Source organism: Triticum aestivum, chromosome 7A, assembly GCF_018294505.1.
Source record: "Triticum aestivum cultivar Chinese Spring chromosome 7A, IWGSC CS RefSeq v2.1, whole genome shotgun sequence".
Taxonomy (NCBI): Eukaryota; Viridiplantae; Streptophyta; class Magnoliopsida; order Poales; family Poaceae; genus Triticum; species Triticum aestivum.
The window spans coordinates 494,874,150-494,898,406 of NC_057812.1; positions in this window are offsets into that span (position 1 = coordinate 494,874,150).

The window sequence follows — 24,257 nt, forward strand, 5'->3', positions numbered from 1 at the left end:
CAACGGCTTGGTCCTTGAAGGAGGTGTCAGTGCGGCGAACTAGGCAATCAGACTATGCGGCTTTATCACTCTCACTTAGCCATAGGGTTTGATGATGGGCTTGTAGGCGCAGCCCCTTGTATTGTTCGGCTATCCGAACTTCGGTGTTGTAGACAGTCACCGAATAGCTGACCAGCTCTCATCGCATCATGACAGTCAGTTTTTGGCTTTCTCTACTAAGGTGTTTGACCGGACGAACCAGAAACACAATCACAGTAGTTCGCCCTTTACTACCTTAGCCAAACACGCGGAACGTAAGGTGGTAATCGCAGGAGCCAGGCAACCCAACTATTGACCAAAGACATGATTCAGAGTCGATGCATATAATGTCATATTCGGGACGCTGAAATATACTTATAAAAGTGTTCGGACTTTTTTGTTGAAGAAAATGTAGATGGCTGAATAAAGCCCCTGGCGATTTAAGTTGTACCGAAGTGTATATGCCAATCTGACGTAAAGGGGGAAAACATATTAAGAAATAAGCCAATACCGAACAAGGTTGGGCGAAACTGTTCCCATTATAATCTGATTGGTTACGTCAACGCGTATTTTTACAAAAGGTGCCATAAGCATCAGGGCTATTTTACATGCCGCGAACAAGGGAAAGTTGTATATAGGTCCGAAAAAGGGAAGATGATCTTGAAGATCCTTTGGACATTGTGCCGCATGTCTGCGCCGCTTTGCACCTTGGTGTATGATCCTTTGAGAGGATCAACAATCGAGTACTCATAAGGGGCCTAGACAGGGGGCCCTGTTATCACTAGAAGGTGATGTGGGTTGTAAAGAATCTGGAAAAGAAAAATAAGAAGAAGAAAATGAAGAATATGATGGTCCGGATAGGGTCAAACCGTATTGTGGACTTTAATTTTGGTAGGCCTCCGTCCTAGCCAATGGTTTCTTTAATGCGTAGTTATGTACGCGCGGTACATATGCCGCTATCAGGTTGGGGCTTTGATGAGGGATGAATTTCTAGTCTATCTCTAGACGAGCCAGACTTTCATTCTGCTGGGCAGACCAGATTCGTTTAACAGTGTCTGGGGGTTTGACTACCAGTGTAGTATTCGGCTTACCAAGGCCACTCTGCACCTCGGCTGCGAGGGCCGCGGTATGCTCCTCAGTACGGAGGGAGCGCCCCATGTTTCCATTGACTGTTATAACACCGTGTGGTCCAGTCATCTTGAGCTTTAGATAAGTGTAGTGCGGGACTGCATTGAAACGGGCAAAAGCGGTCCGTCCGAGCAGTGCATGATAGCCACTGCAGAAGGGGACAAGGTCGAAGATCAAGTCTTCGCTATAGAAGTTATTCGGTGAACCGAAGACTACTTCCAGCATTATGGATCCTGTACAACAGGCCTCTACGCCGGGTATTACTCCTTCAAAGGTAGTTTTCGTGGGCTTGATTCTTGATGAATCGATACTAAAAGGACATGTGGTGCCCCCATGTGTGGTTTTGGTAATTGATGACATTCTCTAGGGACTAATGGTTGCATTGAGTTATATTTGAAGGATTTTTTCATAGGCATTTCTTGAAGTACATGTGTTGGTTTCATGGAGTTTATGAGTTGACCAAGGTGGTATTAAGGAATTATCCAAAGATTGGCCATAGAGTTGGAAAGAGTCAAGGTTGATCAAGACTAAGTACGGAGAATGATTCAAGTTGATCATCACACAAAGCGTATAAGATACACCGAGTGGGCTCAAGTGATCTCATGGTATGGTAAGCATTGTCCATTATGCTTTGGTGTACTAACCCATGCTCTATGTGAGAGTTCTATGTGGGGTTAGGTACGTGTTCATGGGCTTGTGTCAAGAGGAAGATATAACTCAACCAATGGAGAGGATGACATCAAGTAGTGATCGTCATCAAGAATTCCATGCACAAGTTCAAGTGGAGCATCACGAAGAGATCAAGTGCTTGATGCTTGTCGTCCATTGTGGTGTCAATGGACTTGTGAAGATGTGTCGAAGAGTGGCTCACACATAGTGGAGTATGGGGGAGCAACCATCTAGTCTTCATCGACCCAGCGCAATCAAGAAAGGTGGTCCAACTTGAGGGAGTCAAGATCATCATCATCTAGCTCAAGTGGACTTGATGCAAGGCAAAGGTTTGCCCTTGATAGGTTTTATATTTTGCCGGTCTCATGGTGATAGTTTGTAGACCGAGTTATAGGATCGATAGCCGTACTATCAAGGGGGGTCTCAAGTGAGTAGTGTGATCGTATCATTTGTCGAGAGCTCAAACCATTGCATCCTTGCATCATCTTTCTTGATTCTTATTTGTATTTTATTTTGAGGTTTTAGAGCTTGTGGTTATCTTCGTTACAAGCTCTAGTACATCAAAAACGGATTTCATATGCTTCTTCTATCGCGTTTTCGGTGTTGGAGGTTTTACCGGTCTTTTTCGAGGAAGGGTTCTCACCATTTTCTATTGGGCATTTTCTAATTTCCTTCTTATTGTTAGTTCTTTCAAGATTGTGTTAGCCCTTGTCGCTAGCTTTCCAACAAACTTGGTTTCATTGAATTCGGAGTCCGTTTGCAGAAGTTGTGGCAGTTTTGCTGTTCTGAAAAGGCTGCAGCGGTACTACCGCGGACAGGAGCGGATGTAATTTTTTACTATTGCTCCAGAGCGGTACTACCGCGGCTACTACAAAGGTAGTACCGCTCCAGACTAAAAACTCATCACAAGTCCAGCGGTGGTAGGCACGGATGTATTTTTTAGTACCGCTTGCAAGTAGCAGTACCGCTACCCTTTGAGGTAGTACCGCTACCCCTTGCGGTGGTACCGTGAGGTTGAGCGGTAGTACCGCTCTGTGCGGGCTGTGAGCATAACGGTTGGATTTTGTCCAACCTATAAAAGGGGGTTTTCTTCCCCAATGAAGTTTATCCTTTGAGCTCGTGTTCTTCCCCCATTGTTGACCTTCTTTGAGCTTGCTAACTCTCAATCCCTCCATGGATTCTTGCTAGTTTTTTAGGGAGAAGAGAGAGGAGATCTAGATCCATATTTCCACCAATCACTTTCTCCTCTATGTGAGGGAAACCCCTTGGATCTAGATCTTGGAGTTCTTGGTGTTCTCCTTCTTGTTCTTCCTCTCATTTTCCTCCCTAGCATTAGTTGCTTCGGTGAGATTTGAGAGAGAAGGACTTGGGCACTCCGTGTGCCCTTGCCATTGCATTTGGTGCACCGGTTTGAGTTCTCCATGGTGATACATGGAAATTACAAGTTGAGAAGCTTATTACTCTTGGGTGCTTGGTACCCTTGAGCTTGCTCCTCTTGGGTGCTTGGGCGCCCTAGACGGTTGGTGGTGTTCGGAGCTCAATCATTGTGGTGTAAAGCTCCGGGCAAGCATCGGGTCTCCAATTAGGTTGCGGAGATCGCCCCGAGCAATTTGACGGGTACCGGTGACCGCCCCCAAGGGTTGCCAAAGTGTACGGGTTTGGTGACCGCCCCCAAGGGTTGCCATTTGTACGGGTTCGGTTACCGCCCTCAAGGGTCCCTTAGTGGAATCACAACATCTTGCATTGTGCGAGGGCATGAGGAGATTACGGTGGCCCTAGTGGCTTCTTGGGAGCATTGTGCCTCCACACCGTTCCAAATGGATATTAGCATCCACAAGTGTGTGAACTTCGGGATACATCATCGTCTCCGCGTGCCTCAGTTATTTCTTACCCGAGCCCTTTACTTATGCACTTTACTCTGTGATAGCCATAGTGTTTCATGTTATATATATTGCTATCACATAGTTGTTTATATTACTTAGCATAAGTTGTTTGTGCACATAGGTGAGCCTAGTTGTTTTAGGTTTTGTGCTTGACAAATTAAACGCTAGTTTTATTCCGCATTTGTTCAAGCCTAAACCGTAATCTTTACCTAATAATAAAAACAATAGGGTTTATGTCCGTACGTCATTTAAATTGCCCCCAAAGTTGGCAGAAAATTACCCACTATGCCATCCGTAAGTAAAACGATTCGTTTTATTTCAACATCGCCGCCGGGTTTTCTTCTTAATGTATAATACACTCATGTTATACAAGAACTCAAACAGGCCGATGGCTAAGGCAATGGTCTACCACGCAGGCGACTCAGGTTCGATCCCTGCTTCCCACCCCTTTTTCTCCGTACGTGCCTCCTCCTCTCGCATGCCCTAACGGGTCAGCCCATGTGCGGATGGTGGCGCCCCCTGTTTTGCTTTTTACTTTTTCATTTTTATTTTTCACTTTTCTTCTTTAAGTTAATTCGGGATTTTCAAAAGAACCAAATTTCAAAAATTTGTGAGCTTTAAAAATATACTAATAATCCTAAACTGTTTATGAATTCAAAAAATATTTGAAAATCATATAATTGGTCGCATATTATAAAAATATTCACAAATCACAAATAGATGTTCATGAATGAAAAAATGTTCATTTTTAAAAAAATAATCCAGTATTTAAAACATATTCTGGAAATACAAAAACTAGTACATGAATTGTAGAAAATGTTCCCAAAAATTGAAACATATCTATAAATAATTAACAAAACGAACCGTCACTTGTGTAGAAGTTTTATTAGGGGAGCCGTGGAGGTCGTTTTATGATTTTTATTTAGTCCCTTTGCGTCGGGTTTAAAAATGGTCTTCGTGTTTCATACAACGCTGAGACCAAAAAAATAGACATAGCTTCCTATTGGTTAGTTTTTGTAAGCTATGCAAAAATGATAAATGTCTATTTTGCCTTCATACACAGCTATGTTTATTCTGGTACCATGGTACTGGTATGGTAAACACCTTGAGGGAGTCCTGAATTAGGGGGTGTCCGGATGGCCGGACTATACCTTCAGCCGGACTCCTGGACTATGAAGATACAAGATTGAAGACTTCGTCCCGTGTCCGAAAGGGACTTTCCTTGGCGTGGAAGGCAAGCTTGGCGATACGGATATGCAGATCTCCTACCATTGTAACCGACTTTGTGTAACCCTAACCCTCTCTGGTGTCTATATAAACCGGAGGGTTTTAGTCCGTAGGACGGCATACATAACAACAATCATACCATAGGCTAGCTTCTAGGGTTTAGCCTCTCCGATCTCGTGGTAGATCTACTCTCGTACTACCCATATCATCAATATTAATCAAGCAGGACGTAGGGTTTTACCTTCATCGAGAGGGCCCGAACTTGGGTAAAACTTCGTGTCCCTTGCCTCCTGTTACCATCCGGCCTAGACGCACAGTTCGGGACCCCCTACCCGAGATCCGCCGGTTTTGACACTGACATTGGTGCTTTCATTGAGAGTTCCTCTGTGTTGTCGCCGTCAGGCTTGATGGCTCCTATGATCATCATTGGAGATGCAGTCCAGGGTGAGACCTTCCTCCTCGGACAGATCTTCGTCTTCGGCGGCTTCGCACTGCGGGCCAATTCACTTGGCCATCTGGAGCAGATCGAAAGCTATGCCCCTGGCCGTCAGGTTAGATTTGGAAGTTTAAACTACACGGCTGACATCCGCGGGGACTTGATCTTCGACGGATTCGAGCCACTGCCGAGCGCGCTGCACTATCACGACGAGCATGATCTAGCTCTGCCGCCGAACAGTGCCCTGGAGGCCGCACCCGCATCAGCTTCGACCCTTAATTCGGAGCCAATTGCGCCGATCGAGGATGGGTGGTTGGACGCGGCCTAGGGGGCTACGATCCCAACGGTGATCGAGCCGAAAACTAGCCCCGCACTCTGCAAGACTCGTGACTCTAAGGAGTCGGACTCCTCTCCGGACTCCGAACCCTCCGCGCCCCTGCCGATCGAATCCGACTGGGCGCCGATTATGGAGTTCATTGTCGCGGGCATCTTTCAGCACTCGCCTTTCAGCGATATTCTGAAGACACTGAAGTCTCTCTCTTTATCAGGAGAGCCCTGGCCGGACTACGGTCAGCAAGGTTGGGATTCGGACAATGAAGAAATTCAAAACCCACCCACCACCCACTTTGTAGCCACTGTCGATGACTTAACTGACATGCTCGACTTCGACTCCGAAGACATCGATGATATGGACACCGATGAAGGAGACGACGAAGAACCAGCGCCTATCAGGCCCTGGAAAGACACCTCGTCATACGACATATACATGGTGGACACCCCAAAAGAAGGAGATGGCGATGGAACAGCGGAGGATGACCCCTCCAAGAAATAGCCTAAGCGCCAGCGTCAGCAGCGCCGCTCAAAATCCCGCCAAAACAAATACGGTGATTCCAGCACGGGAGATAATAATACTCCGGAAAGTGCCGAAGAAAATCCCCTCCAGCAAGATTTAGCACAAGAGGATGGAGAAACTAGCCCTCATGAGAGAGCGGCATACAGAGAGGATCCCGTCGAGCAAGGGCATTTTCAACGCAGGCTTATGGCCACGGCAAGAAGCCTCAAGAAAAAACAGCAACAGCTCAGAGCTGATCAAAATTTGCTAGTCGACAGATGGACTGAAGTCCTTGCGGCCGAAGAGCATAAACTTGAACGCCCCTCCAAGAGCTACCCAAAGCGCAGGTTGCTACCCCGATTAGAGGAGGAAGCACTTGATGCGGCCGACCGGCCACCTCGTGGCCGCGACAGAGAGGCCTCTCGGCCCTCCACTCAAGCCGCACCCCGTACCAAGGCACGGGAATACGCGTTGAACTTACAAAATATGTTGGAGGACAAGGCAACGCAAACAAGATCGATCTACAGATCGCGTGGGCGCCCCATGGCTCGAGACGGTAACCGTCACGCCGGCCACAAATTCGGCAGGGCCAAACACAGTTGACAAAGCTCATTGGAGCTACGTCGTGATATAGCCCAGTACAGAGGCGCCGCACACCCACTATGCTTCACAGACGAAATAATGGATCATCAAATCCCCGAGGGTTTCAAACCCGTAAATATCGAATCATATGATGGCACAACAGATCCTGCGGTATGGATCGAGGATTATCTCCTTCATATCCACATGGCCCGCAGTGATGATTTCCACGCCATCAAATACCTCCCACTCAAGCTTAAAGGACCAGCTCGGCATTGGCTTAACAGCTTGCCAACAGGATCAATCAGTTGTTGGGAGGACCTGGAAGCCGCATTCCTCGACAATTACCAGGGCACTTATGTGCGACCCCCAGACGCCGATGACCTAAGTCACGTAATTCAGCAGCCAGAGGAATCGGCCAGGCAATTCTTGATACGGTTCCTAACAAAGAAAAATCAAATAGTCGACTGTCCGGACGCTGAGGCCCTAGCAGCCTTCAAGCACAATATCCGTGACGAGTGGCTTGCCCGGCACCTTGGACATGAAAAGTCGAAGTCTATGGCAGCACTCACGACACTCATGACCCGCTTTTGCACGGGAGAAGACAGCTGGCTTGCTCGTAGCAACAATATGACCAAGAACCCTGGCAATTCGGATACTAGGGACAATAGTGGCAGGTCGCGTCGCAGCAAGCAGAAGTGCCGCATTAAAGGCGACAATGCTGAGGATACGATAGTTAATGCCGGATTCAGAGGCTCTAAATCCGGTCAGCGGAAAAAGCCGTCCAAAAGGAATCCTAGGGGCCCGTCCAATTTGGACCATATACTCGACCGCTTGTGCCAGATACATGGCACCCCCGAAAAGCCGGCCAATCACACCAATAGGGATTGTTGGGTGTTCAAGTAGGCATGCAAGTTAAATGCCGAAAATGAAGACAAGGGGCTGCATAGTGATGACGACGAGGAGCCCCGGCCGCCGAACAACAGTGGACAGAAGGGTTTCCCCCCACAAGTGCGGACGGTGAACATGATATACGCAACCCGCATCCCCAAAAGGGAGCCGAAGCGCGCGTTAAGGGACGTATATGCGGTAGAGCCAGTCGCCCCAAAGTTCAACCCATGGTCCTCTTGCCCGATCACCTTTGATCGAAGGGACCATCCCACTAGCATCCGTCATGGCAGATTCGCCGCATTGGTTCTAGACCCAATTATTGACGGATTTCATCTCACTAGAGTCCTCATGGACGGCGGCAGTAGCCTGAACCTGCTTTACCAGGATACAGTGCGGAAAATGGGCATAGATCCCTCGAGGATTAAGCCCACCAAAACGACCTTTAAGGGCGTAATACCAGGTGTAGAGGCCAACTGCACAGGCTCAGTCACACTTGAAGTGGTCTTCGGATCTCCGGATAATTTTCGAAGCAAGGAGGTAATCTTCGACATAGTCCCATTCCGCAGTGGCTATCACACACTGCTCGGGCGAACCGCATTCGCCAAGTTCAATGCGGTACCGCACTACGCATACCTTAAGCTCAATATGTCGGGCCCTCGAGGAGTAATTATGGTCAATGGAAACACCAAACGCTCCCTCCGAACGGAGGAGCACACGGCGGCCCTTGCAGCGGAAGTACAAAGCAGCCTCTCCAGGAAGTTCTCCAGTCCGGCCATTAAACGACCGGACACCGTCAAGCACGCCCGGAGTAACCTACAGCAAGACCGCCTGGCACGATCTGAGCAAGCGTAGCAATGCGGACCTAACCCCAGCCCTCGCAAAAAGGAGACAGCACTACTTCGTGTGCATAACTACGCTCTAGAAATACCATGGGTACAGGGGGAGGGGCACCATCACGGCACGCCCAAAACACGGCTTAAACCGCACCAGGGGCTGACGATTTTTTTATTTTCTCTTACTTTTAGGACTCCACTCTTCGGAAGGCCTGTTCAGCAGTTCAATTGCCGCACAAACGATGCAAGAACCAGGGAAGCAGACAAGCCACGCCGCATTATGGAACTCCCAGGTGGTTTCTATCACGAGCAGTATACCTGTTTCGCATACTATTCTGCAGCTTGCCCCTGGAACGGACATGTTACATAGTCCAACCTTTTGCTTATCGCATTATTTGTATCGTTCTGCTTTGATCGCAGCCCTCTTTAATAAATAGTGCATAGCTTTTGTCTATTTTCGCATTACTCTTTTTTTATTTATATATGTTCCTTAATGACATATTGCACCCATACACTTTGGTACGACCTAAATATGCCAGGGGGTTTAGTACCCCTCAATATGGTATGAGAAGTCCAAACACTTTAACAAGTGCGGCACCCCGAACTTATAGCACTATATGCATCGGCTCCGAATCATGTCTTGGGTCAATAGTTGGGTTTGCCCGGCTCCTATGTTTTGGTGCCTTACATTCTGCTATATCGGCTAAGGTAGCACTAGGAGAACCACTTTGATTGTGCCCCAGTTGAGCTGGGTTGAGCACCTCAGTGGAGAAAGCTAAAACTGACTGTCATGATGAAGCGAGAGCTGGTCGCTGTTCGAGAGGTTTTTCGAGTCCCTAACGACTTATGCCGCTTAGAGCGAGGAGCCGGCTCTGTCCGGCCAAGGCATGGATAGCGCCCCGAACTCGGTCTTTCGAATACCAGGGGCTTCGCCGAAATTTAAAATTATAGAATTCTATGGCTAAGTGAGAGTGTTCACGCATTATAGTCCGATTGCCTCGTTCGTTGGGCTGAGCGCCTCCCTCAAAGGACCCAAACATGGGAAAAAGAGCGCTCAGGTTTATCCCCGAACACCCCAGCACTAGCAGCACAGGGGCAGAAGCCGATGACTTGCCATCTCTCAGAATTGATAAACAGCCGCACAGAAGGTAATATTTTAAATTCCAACAGCATTGCTTAGCGCATATGAACAAGTTTTCAGCGCACAGGACAAAGCGAGGAAGTTTCACTCAAAAATTACATCCCTAGAACATTCATCCGCCACAAGGCAGGCACCCTTCAGAACATCCTTATAATAATTCTCGGGCTTGCGATGCTCTTTCCCCGGCGGTGGCCCGTCCTTCACAAGCTTCTCAGCATCTAGCTTGCCCTAGTGCAGCTTAGCATGGGCAAGGGCCCTACGGGCACCTTCAATGCAGACGGAGCACTTGATGACTTCGAGCCTTGGACAGGCCGCCACCAGCCGCCGCACCAGCCCGAAATAGCTCCCAGGCAGAGCCTCTCCAGGCCACAGCCGAACTATGAGGCCCTTCATGGCCTGTTCGGCCGCCTTGTGGAGCTCGACCAATTGCTTCAACTAGTCGCTCAGGGGCACGGGGTGTCCAGCCTCAGCATACTGATACTAGAACACCTTCTCTATCGATCTGCCCTCCTCGGCTCGGTAGAATGCGGCCGCATCGGACACACTCCGGGGAAGATCTGCGAACGCTCCTGGAGAGCTCTGGATTCGGGTAAGTAACAAGTAACTCATGTTTATGTGTTTGCTTTGCATAAAGAATGCCTTACCCGCCGCTATCTTCTTCACCTCATCCAACTCCTGGAGGGTCTTCTGGGATTCGGCCTTGGCAGACTTGGCATTTTCAATAGCCACCGCGAGCTCGGACGCTCGCGTCTTTGAGTCAAGCTCCAAACTCTCATGTTTTTCCATGAGAGCCTGGAGCTCTTGCCGTACCTTGCCAACCTTGGCCTCATACTGCTCCCGCTCGATGCGCTCCGTGGCCGCCCTCTTCTCGGCCTCGACCAGCGCTTGGTTAAGGGTTGCCACCTCAAATGTGGCCCCTACAATAGCCACGATAATCCTGTCATTTTTTGCAATTGCACCTTTTTATATATATTTAAACAAGGTATTTCTTACCTTCATTGTCCTCGAGCTGCTTCTTGGCACGCCCGAGCTCTTGCTCGGACCGCTCGAGGTTCTGCCTTAGCGTGTCCACTTCCGCAGTCAGTGCGGCGGACGCAAGAAGAGAAGCCTGCATACGCATATTGACTCATTTTTGTTAGACTCCTGCGAATTTTATTTGATCCTCTATTCGGCTTTTCTTTCCGAACGCCAAACAGAGCATCAGGGGCTACTGTCTATGCGGTAATATTATTTACACATTCTTTACTTACCTCAAAGCCTGTTAAAAGGCCAGTACAAGCTTCAGTCAGTCCGCTCTTGGCGGACTGAACCTTCTGGACCACCGCACTCATAATGGTGCGGTGCTCCTCGTTGATGGAGGCGCCTTGGAGCGCCTCCAACAGATTGTCCGGTGCCTCCGGTTGGATGGGGGTCACCGGCACGATGGGCTTGCTCCTCTTGGAAGGAGGTCCCCCGCCGGACTCTGGAACCTTTGAAGGTTCCGGAGCGGTGTCCGGCCTAGAGCCGGACTTGGAGCCCTGGGGGGTTTCATCTCCTTTACTCCTGGAGTACGGGAGGTCGCCTTGCGGCGCCTCCAGGACCACCTCCTCTCGGCTTGGAACCTGTTGGGACAACACTTCAGTGTCGTCCGTAGGGTGGGGGGAGGAAGCCGTCGGAAGCGAGTTCACATCCGACGAGTCCAGTGAGCAACTCGACGATGCATCGAGCCGGTCTTTGGGTGGGCTGCATAAACATATTCGACATAAGGGAAATCTGTGCAATAAGCGAATACTATGAATTACTCTGGTATCCGGATACTTACAATTTTGCCAGGGGCTTGGCCCTGGGCGGTCACTCCTCTCCGCCGTCATCGGCGTCGGTGGAGTAGTTCGGAGGAAGGGTTTTCCCCTTCTTGGACCCTCCGACCTCCCCAGAGAGGGTGGCCTTCCTTTTCTTCTCTCCTCCCGCTGGAGGGGGAGAGGTCTCTTCTTCTCCCTCCTCGTCTTCACGGGAGGAATGCGCCTCGGAACCGTCGGATGATGGATCCGACACCTCCTGGCGCCGGGCACTCTTTCGAGTCCCTGTGGCCTTTTTCACGGCCTTCTTCTCCGGCACCACATAGGGTGCCGGAACCAGCAGCTTCGCCAAGCGAGCGTCCGCTGGGCCTTCGGGCAAAGGAGCCGGACAGTTGATCTGTCCGGACGTCACCTGCCAGTCCTGTCAAAGGTAAGGGAGCTTAGATCCCACATGGAGTCAAACTATAAAAAACTGATACCCTATAAAAGGAAAAAATAGCTTACCGCATGAGCGTGATGCTGCATACTGAATCCGCGATCCTCGGTAGCGGATGCGGGGGCCTCGGCACCCTTGAAAAGCACCTTCCAAGCATCTTCGTACGTCGTGCCGAAGAGCCTGCTCAGAGTTTGGTGTCGCGCCGGGTCGAACTCCCACAGGTTGAAAGCCCGTTGTTGACACGGGAGGATCAGGCGGATGAGCATAACCTGGACAACATTGACAAGTTTGAGCTTCGTGTCCACCAGGGTTTGGATGCATGTTTGGTGTCCGGTCAGCTCTCCTTTTTTACCCCACGACAGGCCCATCTCCTTCCATGAGGTAAGCCGCATAGGGGGTCCGGATCGAAACACGGGGGCTGCGACCCATTCGGGGTTGCGCGGCTCGGTGGTGTAAAACCACCCTGATTGCCACCCCTTCAGGTTCTCCACAAAGGAGCCCTCGAGCCATAAGACATTGGCCATCTTGCCCACCATGGCGCCTCCGCACTCCACCTGGTTGCCGCGCACCACCTTCAGCTTAACGTTTAAAGTCTTGAGCCATAGGCCGAAATGGGGGCGGATGCGAAGGAAAGCCTCGCACACAACGCTAAACGCCGAGATGTTGAGGACAAAGTTCGGGGCCAGATCGTGGAAATCTAGGCCATAGTAGAACATGAGCCCCTGGACAAATGGGTGAAGAGGGAAGCCCAGTCCGCGGAGGAAATGGGGGAGGAACACCACCCTCTCATGGGGCCTAGGGGTGGGGATGAGCTGCCCCTTTTCGGGAAGCCGGTACGCAATGTCGTTAGACAAGTATCTAGCCTTCCTCAGTTTTTTGATGTGTCCGTCCGTGATGGAGGAGACCATTCACTTGCCTCCCGCTCTGGACATGGCTGGAGAAGGTTGAGGTCGGGAGTGTGGACTTGGGCGCTGGAGCTCGAGTGCGTGAGAATGGATAAGCAGGGGAGGAAGAAGGCATAGGTGAAAAGGTGGATCCCTATCCCCTTATATGGGTGGACGCAACTACGTGTCCCCACCAGCCTGGTAAAACTCGCTTATCTCCAAATGCCGTAATCAATGGCACGGTTGGGTTACCCACGCCCGTATTGATGAGAATCCCGGAATAAGGGGACACGATCTCTTCTTTAACAAGACGTGCCAAGGAAACCATCATGCATGACGCGCTGAGGTAGGATAATGAAACGACTCGGATAAAGGCTTGGTCGTGGTGTGTCACACTACGGAATACGTCAGCAGATTAGATTTGTGTAAATGTTATTCTCTCTATGGCAATATGTGGAAACTTATTTTGCAGAGCCGGACACTATCTTTTTGTTCAAAATCTTCTATGAAGTACTTGGAGGAGGAACCCGCCTTGCAATGCCGAAGACAATCTGCGCGCCGGACTCGTCGTCATTGAAGCCTGGTTCAGGGGCTACTGAGGGAGTCCTGGATTAGGGGGTGTCCGGATGGCCGGACTATACCTTCAGTCGGACTCCTGGACTATGAAGATACAAGATTGAAGACTTCGTCCCGTGTCCGGAAGGGACTTTCCTTGGCGTGGAAGGCAAGCTTGGCGATACGGATATGCAGATCTCCTACCATTGTAACTGACTTTGTGTAACCCTAACCCTCTCCGGTGTCTATATAAACCGGAGGGTTTTAGTCCGTAGGACGACATACACAACAACAATCATACCATAGGCTAGCTTTTAGGGTTTAGCCTCTCCGATCTCGTGGTAGATCTACTCTTGTACTACCCATATCATCAATATTAATCAAGCAGGACGTAGGGTTTTACCTCCATCAAGAGGGCCCGAACCTGGGTAAAACTTCATGTCCCTTGCCTCCTTTACCATCCGGCCTAGACGCACAGTTCGGGACCCCCTACCCGAGATCCGCCGGTTTTGACACCGACACACCCCTACGCTAGGTCAAGACGAGGCACATCATTCATCACTCTAGCTCAAGCAGGGTCTATCAATGCAGTTTGCTCAGCTAATTTTTTTCGTTGTGGCGCCTTAGGAAATAAAATCGTGATCAAACCATCACATGTTTAGTTTTTTAAATGAATTTTTAGAAGTCCCTTATTTCATCATGACATCACTTAGACATAGTTTGTGAAATGATATTTTAAAAGTCCTTATCTCATCCTGACATTTGATTTAGACTTTTTTATATCTAGCACACCTACATAATCTCCCATTGCAACGCACAGGCATATTTTCTATAATAAAGCAAATTGGGTTTATTCTCGTTCGTCATGTAATTTTTCAGAAAAATCCCTCTATTTCAAATAATTCAATCCGCAGTCCTGTTTTAAGTCACACCCGAACCGTTATTTCATATTTTTTGAAAACATCCCTTATCTTTTAGGTAATTCATCCTTGGATCATATTTAAGTCAAACAAATGCTTTTCTAAATCATTCATATCTTTTAAACCGTAACTTCGATTTGAACATATTATATATAAAATTTGATTAGAAAAATACGTAGAATATGAATATGAGATTATTTTTACCTGTTAAGTATTTTTAAATATTATTTTGGAAGATATTTAAGTCAAACAAATGAGTTTCTAAATTATACTCCCTCCGTAAAGAAATATAAAAGCATTTAGAACACTACTTTAGTAATCTAAATGCTCTTATATTTCTTTATAGGGGGAGTACGTATCTTTTAAACCGTAACTCCGATTTTAACATGTTATATATGAAATTTGATTAGAAAAATCTGTGAAATATGAATATGATGTTAATTCTACCTGTTAAATATTTTTAAAATATTGTTTTAGAAGCAAACTTATAATTTATAGCGCGCGATCATTTTTCTTTCATACCGGCGGCGAACCGAATTGCAAATAAACACCCCACTATAACCATATAGGGAAAAGAAAATATCAATAACTACACATGCATACCTCTGAAAAACGTCGCAGGGGAAAACAACAGATTTCTCATCGCGAGGGTGAGAGAATGCGAGAGAGAGAGAGAGAGAGAGAGAGGAAGAGATAGACGCCTTAGGATCAACCATATTCGAACACGTTTTATTTTGTTTGTGTGAACACCAAGGCCATCGCCGGCGAGGGTGAGAAGGAGGATAACCGGCAGCACAAATATGATGCCTCGCTACAATAAAGGGGATGGACGTATTGTGGTCTTCAGTGATGGTTGTCGGGTTAAGAGCATGTGTTATGTTTTCTCTCCTGTTGCAACGCACGGGCTCTTTTGCTAGTTATTTTAAAGCGCCTATTCACCCCCCCCCCTCTAGGGGACATCCACGATCTTTGAATTGGTATCAGAGTATCGTCTCTCTTTGTTAGGCTTAACCGCCTAGAGAGTAAAGATGTCGACTAGGGGATTAGGATTCTCCGACACTCTTAGTTTCGATGGCACAAATTTTGATGTTTGGGTAATTCGCATGCTTAATCTCTTTAGGGTCCTGGACCCAAATTTAGAGTGAATTGTGGATATGGGTTTTTCTCCTCCAAATGATCCCCAAAGATTATCTTTAGAGGATGAGAAAAACTCTTATCTCAATGCTAAAGCTTCTAATGTGCTTTTCGATGCTTTGAGCAATGTAATTATATTTCAACTCATGCCATTTTGAGATGCTCATGAGTTGTGGACAAAGCTTCAAGATAAATATGGTGTGTCCAAGATTTGTGGGGATGATTGTTCTCCCTCCACCTCCGGTCGTGTTGCTTTCTCACCTTCTACTACATCACCCACATGTGGTTTGCCACAAGGTAATGATATGGTGAGTATTGGTGGTCATTGCAATGATGATAGTGTGCTTATCATTGATGACTCTTCATCACTATCTTATTACAATGCTCCATCTTTGGATTTAACACTTCGTGCACCTTACATGTTTTCTCATGCTTGTGTTGATAGTCCGTGCATATCATGTACAAATTGCTTGAGTAAATCTCATGATGATATGCTTGCTATATCTTGTTGCCATGATAAAAATGCATGTATTTCCTCGAGTTGTTGTACTAACAATGTAGAGGAAACCCAACACTCCATGGAACAAGATGTGGTCTTGAATGGTGCTTCAAGGGATCCTACATCATCATCTATTGCATTTTGCCTTATGGCGAAGGCTTCAAAGGTATCTCCCACTTTGAATCCCAATATATCTTGTGATTATATTGATGATGGCAAGAGTGATGATGATGTCGATTATGATGAAGAGAATGATGATGTTGCCTCCTTAAAAATTAAGGGGGGAATTATTTTTAAAGCTCTTCTTAAGAATAAAATTGCTCGTTCCAACTTCATGGAAATCATGTCTATTGCTATTGAGGGCAAGAAATATATTGATGAGTTGGAATCTCGTCTTGAGGAGCATGAGGTCACCATTGATAAAATGGAAGGTCATGAGCGTGATTACGCTAATGAGAATGCGGACCTCTCTCAAGCTCTTGAACTTGAACAAACCACCAAGGAATCCCTTGAGGAGACTTTTGCTCTAGAATTATCTAGAGTTAAGGAATCTCATGATAGAGCTCTTGAGGTGGCCAATGTTTTTGAAACTAAAAATGCTAAGCTTGAAGTTGCTCATGCTAGACTCCTTGAGGAGTTTGAGCACCTCGAAAATGGCTCAAGGGTCATCAAGGGTGAGCTCATCAAACTCACCGAGTCTCATGATCAACTTGAAGCTTCTTAGTTAAAAGAGCTTGCCAAGTTGTCCTCTCCTATTGTTGTTAATGATGATGCTTGTGCTAAAACTCTATTACTTGTGAAGCATCCATTTTGAAGGAGAACGTTGAGCTACGGGCTCAACTTGAGTTGTCATCTAGAAATTATGGGAAATTAGAAGAAAGCCATGAAAAGCTCTCAAGATCTCATGATGATCTTCTAGTATCCCATAATGTTCTAAAGATAGCACAGAGGCCATGATTGCTAAGGTAACATCTAGTGACCTCATGTGGACACTAGCACTACTTTTAGTCAAAATGCTATATTGCCTTGTGCTAGTCCTCGCGATTCATCCATGCATAACATTGGTACATCTTGTGATGGATTGCTTTCCTTGCCTTGTTGCTCTAACAATGAAGCTTATACTTCCTCTAGTGCTTGTGTTGAGACTAACTATGTAGAGGAAATCAAAGAGCTCAAGGCCCAAGTCAGTTCTTTGAAGAAAGATTTGGAAAAGTGTCATGAAGGGAAGGCCATACTCAACAATATCTTGAGTGTACAAAAATCCCCCACTGACAAAGGTGGACTTGGATTCAACTCCAATAAGAAGAAGAAGAAGTCCAAGAGCAACAAGAAGAAGGGCCAAAAACAAGTCAAGAATTCAGCCAAGATCAGTTGCTTCAAGTGCAAAATTGAAGGGCGTCATGTTAAATCTTGCCCTTTGAAGAAGAAGGCCATTAGTGACAAGCAACAAGGGAAGCAGCCACAAGTTCACTCTCATTCTTAACCTCAAGTTGAAGAAAGGCCTCTTCCCAAGAAAACTCAAGCTAATGCTTCTCAAGTTGAGAAATCAAGTGGGAAGAAATTAAAGATTAGACGTTGCTACCTATGTCGTGAAAAATGTCACGTCGCTTCTTCATGCACAAATGGTACCTTATCCAACCCTATTCTAATTGATGATATCTATTCTCTTGGGAAGGATAAGGTTGGCAATGTGTTTGCCAAATTTGTTGGTGCTCAAAGTGGTGTCAAGAAAAGAACCATTTGGGTAGCCAAGCCTATTGTGACTAACCTCTTAGGACCCAACTTGGTTGGGGAACAACTAGCTCATACTTGATCATAGGTGTTCTTGGAGGTCATTGGAGACTTGGCTACATTATGAAGAATTAAGGGGACCTCATCATTCTTATTGTCTCAAGCCAAGTCATTCGGATTATCAAGTTTCTATCTTATATCCAATGTTCCTCCTTGCGGTAACTCGTGCTTAAAGTGTTTACATTGATAGTTACTTGCCCCTTTGCATGTTTGGTTTCGTTCCTTGCATGTGTTTGTATATGTTGTGCTTCCAACTTGATTATCTTGAGCAATTAAGTATGTGTGTGTTGGTTTGCACATCATGTACGTGTGTGTCATGCATTGATCCTTTTGCATCCTGTTTATTTCTTAGTTGGCTCTTGTGAGAGATTAATGGAATATCCCATTATGGGGGAGTGATGTGCTTTGTGCACCTCACAATCCTATAAATGTGTGTACATGAGTAATACCATCTAGTATTGATATTTCAAGATAATCTAGTCGCTATGTGGTATGTCTTCTCATGAGAAATTAAAATTCTAAATAGTCCATTAATTATCTCTTGTTGGATCCTTTTATTTTCCTCTTGTTTATCCTTAATTGGTATCACATTATGGGAGAGTAATATGCTATGTGTATATTACTAGCCTAGAAAATGTGTACATTTGAGATATTCTCACCTAGAGTTGATATTGTAAATTATCTTCTTCCTAGGTGGCATGTTAGCTCTACAAGTTGCGATTTGCTTTTTGTTTTGTGTGAAGATGATGTCGGGTATCCTTGTTATCTACCACCGGGAATTATTTCCATTTACTTCTTGTCTTTTGACAATTGGTACTCACTTGTGTGGTAGAATTTATTAATCATCTTTACATTCGCTTTTGCTTTTATTTTCCTTTTCTCTTGCCAAGGAATGTATCAACTCCCTTTGTCTTCCATACCACTTGTGGATCTTGTTTATTTCTTGATCTTGTCTAGTATTTTCTAGATATAGTGAAAGTGGTTATCCCACCTTGTGCATTTTGTATTCAAATGGAAATTATCTATAATGCACTAGTCTTGGTACTTTGTGCCATCATGAAAATTTCTAGAGATCTTGGTTTGTTTGGAACCATCCTCTCTTTTGGGAGTTTGATATCTTTTATTTTGACTGTATCGATGGATATCTCATTCCTTGATGTATCTTTTATGGATATCCTCCAAGTGATGTTTTATTCATTTGGTATCGGTTCTTGAAGGTCTTGAGCATGCATATTTACTTCATGTTGTCTCGTTGGCATGCCTTCTTTATTTGACCCAATATATAGGGAAACTCCACCAAGTCTCAAATTGGATGAGATGTACATGAAATTCATTTCCTTCTCTATATGCACATATTTATGTGGAGTTTGTCCTATGTATATTGATGTTTCTAACTCTTTGGTACCAATGAGTTTGGGTACCATTTTGTTTGTGTTGTTATTCTAGGAACAATTGGAGATGCATTGGATGCTCGACTCACTCACAAGGAAGGTGGTGTCACCATGTGCTTATTGGAGTCAAGCTAGGATTCTCAATGAACTACTATCTACTACCTTCAATTGGTTTCTTCTACATCCTTCCAATGATATCTCGGTAACAAGTATCTATTCATGCATTATTTTCTTGCATCCAACTTTGTGTAGGCTGCATCTTGGCATGCTATTCATTCCATCTTATGATACTTGTTTCCTTTCTCAAAGCATCTCAACGACGATCTCATGTTGCTAGTTGTGATGTCTTTGATGGTTTTATGGTAGGAATTCATTTATATACAATAAGACCATATCTAGCCATGTGCTATGCTTCCAAGCAAATATCTTATTGGTATATGTATGACTTCCTTTTGGATATCTTGTTCCTCGTGTTGTAACTATTTCGGGTGTACATCCTTCTTTGTAGATATATATCATCATGATTTCGTCTACCTAGAATCTTATACACTTGAGAGAAGTTGCATATCTAGTTGATATCATTTCTTTCATGTCCACCTTGTCTTTCTTATGTTATTTCTTTGGTGGCTCCGTGAAAGCTTTTGCCTTGAGTGTGTGTCTTCTATCGTTGCATCTTGATGCACTCTTGTGTGGTGAAGATTATTTTCCCCATGCTTATCTTTACGAGGCTTTGCCATCTTAATTGGTATCCCTCGTCTTGATGAGGCTTTCATCTTCTATCTTCACCACGGGTTGTCACAAGCATAGGTTCTTTATATGCTTATTAGTAAGCTTGTGAACCTATTTGCTAGTTGTGTGTGGGAATGATAGGCATTGCACCATGTGCCTCATTCCTTCAAGACTTTATTGATGCTTAATGCTCATCCGTACATTAGTCTTCTCAAGTGCATTGCCTTGACTCACACACATCCTTTTGGTTGAGCCCATTCTTAAGTTGCCTCTTTTACTAGTTGCTCAACCATGTGTTTGTTGCAAGTACTAGGCTTTGTTTCCTATATGCTCACTTGCACTTGTTGTAAGTTTATATTGATTTTGGGGGAGCTATGATCCTATTTTGTGCACTTTGTATCCAAATACAAATGTTCTTATGTGTGCACAAATCATGGTGGTCTTCTCTAGTTTCTTTAGAACACTCCTTTGCTCATATCATAATATCCTTTATTCATGTGGCTCGTAGGATCTTTGGTCTAGTTGGTTCAATCTATATCCTTTGATTGCTTGCTTCAATTGGTATCTTTTGATTGTTTGATTGCTTGTGTCTCTCTTTGTTATGTCCTTGTGGCATATCATTCTTTAGCAATCTTTGTGCCTCAATATAGTTTGTGTTCCTCCAAGTATTTACCTTTGGATATGCGTATGGCATTCCACTATCTTGTTGAGAAATACACAATTTATAGAGGAACACTTATTATATTGGCCTTCTAAGCTTTTTGCCCATTTTGGCAATCGATGCCAATGGGGGAGAAGTTTCATAGAGTTTTATGGAGAAGGTTTTTAGAGTCTTCGTTTCAGAGAGTTTTGCGGACAAGGTTTTCAGAGTCCTCTCCTTGCTTTGGTTTTGTTCATAAGCATTTGCATCTCATTCTCCTGCATCATTGGTTGTTGCATTGCATGGTGATGCATAATTCCTTATATAAACTCTCTTGAAAGGGATTGTCATCAATTACCAAATGGGGAAGATTGAAAGGACACGCGGGGCCCCCATGTGTGGTTTTGGTAATTGATGACATTCTCTATGGACTAATGGTTGCATTGAGTTATATTTGAAGGATTTTTCCATAGGAATTTCTTGAAGTACATGTGTTGTTTTCATGGAGTTTATGAGTTGACCAAGGTGGTATTAAGGAATTATCCAAAGATTGGTGATAGAGTTGGAAAGAGTCAAGGTTGATCAAGACTAAGTACAGAGAGTGATTCAAGTTGATCATCACACAAAGCGTAGAAGATACACCGAGTGGGATCAACTGATCTCATGGTATGGTAAGCATTGTCCATTGTGCTTTGGTGTACTAACCCATGGTCTATGTGAGAGTTCTATGTGGGGTTAGGTACGTGTTCATGGGCTTGTGTCAAGAGGAAGATATCGCTCAACCAATGGAGAGGATGACATCAAGTGGTGATCGTCATCAAGAATTCTGTGCGCAAGTTCAAGTGAGCATCACGAAGAGATCAAGTGCTTGATGCTTCCCATCCATTGTGGTCTCAATGGACTTGTGAAGATGTGCCGAAGAGTGGCTCACCCATAGTGGAGTATGGTGGAGAAATCATCTAGTCTTCATCGACCCAACGCAATCAGGAAAGGTGGTCCAACTTGAGGGAGTCAAGATCATCATCATATAGCTCACGTGGACTTCATGCAAGGCAAAGGTTTGCCCTTGATAGGTTTTATATTTTACCGGTCTTATGGTAATAGTTTGGATACCGGGTTATAGGATCGATAGCCGTACTATCAAGGGGGGCTCTCAAGTGAGTAGCATGATTGTATCGTTTGTCAAGAGCTCAAACCATTGCATCCTTGCATCATCTTTCTTGATTCTTATTTGTATTTTATTTTGAGGTTTTAGAGCTTGTGGTTATCTTTGTGACAAGCTCTAGTACATCAAAAACGGATTTCATATGCTTCTTCTATCGCGTTTTTGGTGTTGAAGGTTTTACCGGTATTTTTCGAGGAAGGGTTCTCAGCATTTTCTCTTGGGCCTTTTCTAATTTCCTTATTATTGTTATTTCTTTCAAGATTGTGTTAGCCCTTGTCTCTAGCTTTCCAACAAACTTGGTTTCATTGAATTCGGAGTCCGTTTGCAGAAGTTGTGGCAGTTTTGGTGTTCTGAAAAGGCTGTAGCGGTACTACCGTAGACAGGAGCGGATGTAATTTTTTACTACTGCGGCTACTACAGCGGTAGTACCGCTCCGGACCAAAGACTCATCACAAGTCCAGCGGTGGTAGGCACGGATGTATTTTTTTTAGTACCGCTCGCAAGAAGTAGTACCGCTACCCTTTGAGGTGGTACTGCTACCCCTTGCGGTAGTACCGTGAGGTCGAGCGGTAGTACCGCTCTGTGCGGGTTGTGAGCATAACGGTCGGATTTTCCCCCACCTATAAAAGGGGGTCTTCTTCCCCAATGAACTTTATCCTTTGATCTCATGTTCTTCCCCCATTGTTGACCTTCTTCAAGCTTGCTAACTCTCAATCCCTCCATGGATTCTTGCTAGTTTTTTAGGGAGAAGAGAGAGGAGATCTAGATCCCTATTTCCACCAATCACTTTCTCCTCTATGTGAGGGAAACCCCTTGGATCTAGATCTTGGAGTTCTTGGTGTTCTCCTTCTTGTTCTTCCTCTCATTTTCCTCCCTAGCATTAGTTGCTTCGGTGAGATTTGAGAGAGAAGGACTTGGGCACTCCGTGTGCCCTTGCCATTGCATTTGGTGCACCGGTTTGAGTTCTCCATGGTGATACATGGAAGTTACAAGTTGAGAAGCTTATTACTCTTGGGTGCTTGGTACCCTTGAGCTTGCTCCTCTTGGGTGCTTGGGCGCCCTAGACGGTTGGTGGTGTGCGGAGCTCAATCATTATGGTGTAAAGCTCCGGGTAAGCGTCGGGGGTCTCCAATTAGGTTGTGGAAATCGCCCTGAGCAATTTGACGGGTACCGGTGATCGCCCCCAAGGGCTACCAAAGTGTACGGGTTTGATGACCGCCCCCAAGGGTTGCCATTTGTACGGGTTCGGTGACCTCCCTCAAGGGTCCCTTAGTGGAATCACGACATCTTGCATTGTGCGAGGGCGTGAGGAGATTATGGTGGCCCTAGTGGCTTCTTGGGGAGCATTATGCCTCCACACCGCTCCAAATGGATATTAGCATCCGCAAGGGTGTGAACTTCGGGATACATCATCGTCTCCGCGTGCCTCGGTTATGTCTTACCCGAGCCCTTTACTTATGCACTTTACTTTGTGATAGCCATAGTGTTTCATGTTATATATATTGCTATCACATAGTTGTTTGTATTACTTAGCGTAAGTTGTTGGTGCACATAGGTGAGCCTAGTTGTTTTAGGTTTTGTGCTTGACAAATTAAACGCTAGTTTTATTCCGCATTTGTTCAAGCCTAAACCGTAATTATTTTAAAGCGCCTATTCACCCCCCTCTAGGAGACATCCACGATCTTTCAGATACCCATCTTGCGAACGGTGTCCTGATAAAGCAAATTAAGGATGCTACCATCGTCCATGAGGACGCGCGTGAGGTGGAATCCGTCGATAATTGGGTCGAGGACCAATGTTGTCGAACCTCCATGACGGATACTGGTCGGATGGTCTCTATGATCGAAAGTGATCGGACAGGCTGACCATGAGTCAAAATTTTGGGCGACTGGCTCTATGGCATAGACGTCCCTAAGAGCGCGCTTGCGCTCCCTTTTGGGGATATGTGTAACATATATCATAATCACTGTTTTGACCTCGGGGGGAATTTCTTCTGTCCCCCTGTGTTTGGTGGGTGAGGCTCTTCACCATCTTCGTCGCTAGGTGGCCCTCTCCCCTTATGCCCGGTGTTTAGCTTACCGGCCTGTTTGAAGACCCAGCAATCCATGTTGGTATGATTGGTAGGCTTGTCGGGGGTGCCATGAATTTGGCAGGGCCTATCTAGTATTTGGTCCAAACTAGATGGACCATCTTTATTTCCTTTGAATGGTTTCTTCCGCTGACCCGATTTGGAGCCACTAAATCCGGCGTTGACCGCCATGTCTTCGGTATTGTCATTGTTGCTTCGATGCTTGTGTTTGTTGCATCGTGGACTACCATTGCCATCTTTGGCTTCAGAGGTGCCAGGGTCGCTGGCGTTATTGTTTCAACGAGCGAGCCAGCTATCTTCTCCCGCGCAAAAGCGGGTCATAAGTGCGGTGAGGGCTGCCATGGACTTCGGCTTTTCTTGGCAGAGGTGTCAGGCGAGCCATTCATCGTGGATGTTGTGTTTCAAAGCCGCTAGGGCTTCGGCGTCCAGACAGTCGACAATTTCGTTATTTTTAATTAGGAACCTGGTCCAGAATTTTCTAGCTGACTCTCCGGGCTGTTGAACTATGTGACTGAGGTCATCGGCGTCCGGAGGCCGGACATAAGTGCCTTGGAAGTTGTCTCTAAAAGCATCTTCCAAGTTTTCCCAGCTACCAATGGAGTTTTCTGGGAG